Source organism: Wyeomyia smithii, chromosome 2 (assembly GCF_029784165.1).
Source record: "Wyeomyia smithii strain HCP4-BCI-WySm-NY-G18 chromosome 2, ASM2978416v1, whole genome shotgun sequence".
Classification (NCBI taxonomy): Eukaryota; Metazoa; Arthropoda; class Insecta; order Diptera; family Culicidae; genus Wyeomyia; species Wyeomyia smithii.
In genome coordinates this window covers 242,247,454-242,253,306 of record NC_073695.1, presented here as the reverse complement: position 1 = coordinate 242,253,306, position 5,853 = coordinate 242,247,454, and positions in this window count along the sequence as shown.

Sequence of the window (5,853 nt, the reverse complement as noted above, 5' to 3'; positions counted from 1 at the left end):
GTTTGCTTGGCCATTTTCTGTTTTTTTGTGCATTTCTCAGCCCTCTTGGATTGAATTTTGATGGGATTATTTTTGTTAATCTTTTGCAGACATTTGAGGTTTTTTTAAATATGAGGTTTTAAATAAAAAACACCTGAAAATACATAGTAAAAACATGCAATATAAGTTTTTCCGGCAACAGAACAATGTTCACAGACCAGAAATTACATTTAGTCGTCATTTTGAGTACACTTTTGACACAGAAATGACAATGAGGGCTATAAATCGACCTGATTTCCGGAAAACAAAATGGAATGGTCAATATGAGAATTTCTGGAACGATTATATTACACGTGCTCGACGAGAAGCTTGTATGAGAAAAATGGCATTTTAACAACATATGTTATGAAAAGAAATTTTCTTTTCAGGGTGGCCACTTTACCGGGAAAAACGGGGAAAGCGGGAAAAAGCCGGGAATTTCAAATCACCGGGAAACGGGAAAACCGGGAAATTAGGCTTCACGCCGGGAAAATTATTTTCCTCCATGTCCGCCGTTTTATTTGTTCTACAGTTTCTGAGGAAATGTCAACATGAAAACTCAACTGACAGGATTCTTCCGGTTAGGGGAAACCTGGTTGTTGGCTTCAGCCAAAGTCGACAGCGGCTTCGCAGCAAAATTTGCGTCAAATAGATAGGCTTGGTCAGGTGGATGAATTTACGCTCCGTAACATATATTGTCAGATTTTTAAATAAGTCAAAAAGTAATCAGCGTCGCGGGAAGCGTATTGAAACTTCTTGTGACTCGTGTTCGACATCGCCTCGGGCAAAATCTGGTCAAAAGTCAGATAGGACCGGAAACTTCGAGTCTCAATTTTATTTCGAACCGGATCGGAACGTAGCTATCCAGTTTGTACTTCTCGATTTTTTATATGATTTTAATCACCAGCAGCACATTTATATTGCGGATCATTTTAATTGCATTTGCAAGTGACATACTTTGAAGAGAATGTATATATATATTTTTAACAAACTGTGTTCGTCTGTCATGTTGCGGAAACTAGGTTAATATCTGCTGAAATTTCGTTAATAATATAAATAATCAAGACTGTTATTTTCAACATTCTCTACACTAAGTGTTTCACAGAAAAAAAATAGTTTTTTTTATTTTGTGTTCGACCTTTTAACTACTGGATTTTGTTGGGGAAAGACGTCACCTTGAGGAGCTATTTGTTAAAGATTACTCGGATTTTTTCTGTTGGGAGGACAACCCTACCAATCGGAAACGTTACCGACACCATCTAAGGCTCGGCCGGCTGACAGCCGTCAGCGGGTGACAGATGTCAATGTGGGATTCAGCCAGATCCGTTGGATCAGATCTTTTGTGATTGTGATCGTCATCTCACGTGCATACATGTTTTATTATTAGTCTAGCAATAAAGTTTTATATAGTTAATAATCCTGAGTTTGTACTTTTATTAAGACGGTATTGTAACATTTTCTTTATCAAATACAAACAGTAGCTAATAATATTTTTTTCAAATTGTTTATTCAGAGTGTCAGTTGAACTTATTTTACGGACCATGATAAAATTTCTTATACATTCCATGGGCCCCAGCTCAAAAATTTTGTAATCTCAGTATCGAAGTTTTTCGAAAAAAATTGTTTTGAAAGAACAGATCTCAACGTTTCATGCATTTTGCAAAAAAAATGGTCACTGAGGCTCTTCTTCCCAAAGGCCGCTTGAAAATTTGCCTAAGGAGATTGTTCGAAAAAAAAACCTCAATGCCTCAACTCTTAAATTTATCCCATGCATTTCATTCGCATCCTGATACAGAAGCACTGCGAGCTCGAGAGTAGCTTGACAGAGAAAGTAGCTGAAGCAAGCGAGAGAGCGCGAGAAGGCGATTTTCAACAATTTGGAGATAAAGAAGGCGAAAATTGTGCAGCAGATCACTATTAGCGAATTCTTTATTCAACCAGCTCACCTCGCTTGAACTTTTAGCGCACTAACTGCAGTCAAAACCTTTCTTTATTCGCTCGATTTTGACCCAGTTTTGACCTGCCGTGCTGCCCGAAGCGCACTGTAAAACTTGTCAGCTTCAACCCACCACCGCACGTGCTAAGTTCGTAAACAATTATCTGGCATCTCTTTCTTGTACTTGCGTCTTAAATGGCGATGACGTTTTATTATTCCTCGGCAGTTTTGCCCGCACACAGTGGAATAAAGAAATGATGAATGAGAAATGTTTTTCATTGTTTGTGACACTATTTTTTTATTTAAATAAGCATGTGAAAATTGATTTTTTCTCATATTTTTTTTTTTTAAACTCTAACATTTATTTAAGCCCAACCGCGAAGCATAACGGGGCCGAATATCTTTTGGAGTAGGGAAAAGCCAGCTTGAGTAGAGCCTGTATCCCGACTGCTCCTCCTCAAACAGGCATAAAAACCCTCTCATCTTTTCTCTTTCAAAAATACAATTTAAAAATACATGTCATTTAAGCCTACGACTAACATTAACATCAAAGTTTTTCTCTTTATAACTAAATACTAATCCTTACTACTATTCGTTGAGAGTGATGGTTCCTTATCTCTTTGAAATCAAAACTTATATCTAAGCTCGGTGGATCATGTCTCTCAAAAAGAAGCGATGATTTATGTTTCTATAAAAAAGATGAACGAAAGAAAGAAGAAAAAAAAAACAGAATTAGTGTGAAACTTTTTAAGATTGTGGTGTTGGGAGAAATAAGAAGAGAAAGCATAGAGATAATCAAATTCGATACTTGATATCTCTTAAAAAGTCGTAAATGGGTATTACAAGCGCGGGGTTGCGGCTAGCAAGCACATCCCGTACTTGCATTGTAAACGTCACTTTCTGTTTCCGGAGAGAATCTATAAGCTTGGCCCTTGCTCTGTGGTACTTAGGGCATACGAAGACTATGTGGTCAATATCTTCGTACCCTCCACATTCGCACACATTACTATCGACTAAGTTTATTCGATAGAGGTGTGCGTTTGTAACATAGTGATTGGACATTAGGCGCGAAATAACTCGAATGAAATCACGAGTTAAATCTAACCCTTTGAACCAAGCTTTTGTAGACACTTTGGGCGAGATCGAGTGCATCCATCGCCCAAGGTCGTCTTTATCCCACTTTTCCTGCCAGTTTTTCAGAGCCAGTTGTCGGGGCAGATGAAAATACTCGGTATAGGTGATCGGTCTATCAAATATCTCTCCTTCTATGGCACCCCTTTTTGCTAATAAATCAGCTTCTTCATTGCCTGGGATTTGAACAACATTGATATCAAATGAACGGGCTAGTTATGCGTCAACTGATGAATTATGATTGAACAAGTGGTTTCGGCTGCTCTATAAGTTCCCATTTCATTCGAATATAATCGAACTTAAGCAACCGTTATGTATTCAATTGTAATAACAACGAAAATCTATTATCTCAAAGATTACACGACTTATTCAACATAACTAGTGCCATACGAACGAGTTATCTCTTAAACTTACAAATAACTAACTTCATAACAACTTGATATGTGGTTCAAAATTTATGGAACGAAAAGAAATTCAAAGACTTTTAAAACTATACCTGCTTTGATCTATATATGTGGCCTCAACCTAGGTGACTGAGTGATGGGTCTTCCGGACAGAACTAGCTCAAAACGAGGTGGTGTTCGCTTTTTTGAAAAGACTACCATCTCCGTTTTTTCAAGCGAGAACTCGATTCCAAGACAACTGGCCCAAACGGTCAGATTGTCGAGCGTGTTTTGCAGGCTGTTCTTCATGTCTGCGGCTAGAGTCACCGTGACTGAAACTACACAGTCGTCAGCTAACCGGCGCATCGTGCAGCCGTCCGTCAAGCATGTGTCGATGTCACTGATGTAGAAGTTGTACAACAGCGGACTCAGACAAGAGCCTTGGGGGAGACCCATGTAGCTTGTTCGTGTTATTGTTGAAGAACCGTGGTTGAAAAGTAAATGCTTTTCAGACAGCAGGTTGATCAAAAAATTTGTCAATATAGGGGAGAATCCTCTTTGATGCAGTTTTTCGGAGAGAATTTCGATTGAAACTGAATCAAATGCGCCTGTGATATCCAGGAAAACCGAGGTCATTTGTTGTTTGCTACCAAGAGCCATTTCCGCTTCTGTGGCTAGCAATGCCAGGCAATCGTTAGGGCCCTTGCCCCTACGAAAGCCGAACTGGGTCTCTGATAGTTGGTTAGTTGACTCTGCCCAGTTGTCAAGTCTACGAAGGATCATTTTTTCAAGCAATTTGCGTATGCATGAGAGCATCGCAATCGGCCTATACGAGCGGTGATCTGCGGCAGGTTTGTCTGGCTTTTTGATTGCGATAATCTTAACCTGTCTCCAAGCTTCCGGAATCATATTGTTCCTGATAAGCTTATTAAACAGTTTAAGAAATCGTAGCTTGGCCGAGTCCGGCAGGTTTTTCATCAAATTAAATTTGATCCTGTCCGGTCCTGGAGCCTTCTTCTTGCAAGACGCGAGGGCAATTGAAAACTCCAACATGGTAAATTCTGGTTCTTCAAAAGCCGTTGTATCGCTGAATTTTTGCTGTGATGGGACAGCGTCTGGGCATACCTTTTTTGCGAAATCATAGATCCAACGTTCAGAGTATTCATTTGCCTCATTACTGTCGGACCTATTGCGCATTTTTCGAGCTGTATTCCAGAGATAGCTCATAGAAGCATCTCTGGGTAACGTGCTTATGAAACTTTGCCAGTATGATCTTTTTTTCAGTTTGTGCAGCTTAGACTGTTTTATTTCCAGCTCCCTAAACTGATCATAAAGCTCAATTGAACCACCATCCCTGAATGCTATGTATGATGCTTTTAGAGCTTTTTTCATCTCGGTGCATTCTTTGTCCCACCATTGCTTGTTGGGACGAATTTTCAGCTTGTTCTCAGGGGCAGGTCTCTTTTGAGATTGCAACGCGCTATCTAGCACTAATGTTGCAAGGAAGTTGTATTCGTCGGATGGAGAAAGCTCATCTCGAGACCCTGGGATATCATGTACGAGAATTTTTCCCAATCAATATTCCGGGTAAGATCATACTCTACTTCGACTGTGGTAGCAGAATGGAGCCTGCTCATAATCGAAATACTGATTGGCAAATGGTCGCTACCGTGGGGATCATGAATAATCTCTCATTTGCAGTCCAAAGCCATTGAGGAGGAACACATCGACAAGTCTAATGTGCTCTCTCGTATTGGAGGCCTTGCAATTCTCGTAGCTAACCCAGGTATGTTCAATAAGGTCATATCGAAGTCATCGAGAAAGCTTTCAATAAGAACAGCGCGGCTATCATCCCTGGATGCGCCCCACGCCGTACCGTGAGAATTGAAATCTCCCAGGATGAGGCGTGGAGTCGGAAGATTTTGCGACAGCTGCAACCGGTTAATAACCGCTCTAGGCGGAATGTAGACTGATGCGACAGTGAGGCCCTCCCCAGCAATTGTTATATGGCAAGCAACAATTTCTATTGCATCAATTGCTGGGAGAGGAATACGGAAGAATGGGTAGCATTTTTTGATACCAAGGAGCACTCCGCCATAAGAGTTTCCTCGGTCTAAACGGATTATATTGAAGTCTTGAACGGCTAGTGTCGTATCAGTTGACAACCATGTTTCAGATAGCGCGAAAATATCGCATTTGCTATCGTGAAGCAGGAGTTTAAATTTATCTAATTTGGGGATCAAGCTTCTACAGTTCCATTGTATGATCCTTGTTGTCGATTCGTCACTTCAGCTGTCTGAATTAGACATCGAAGAATACGAACGCGAGGAGGGGCCATTTGGTGCTTAGTTGCTTACCCAACATGCAAATTGTTGGAAGCCAAGC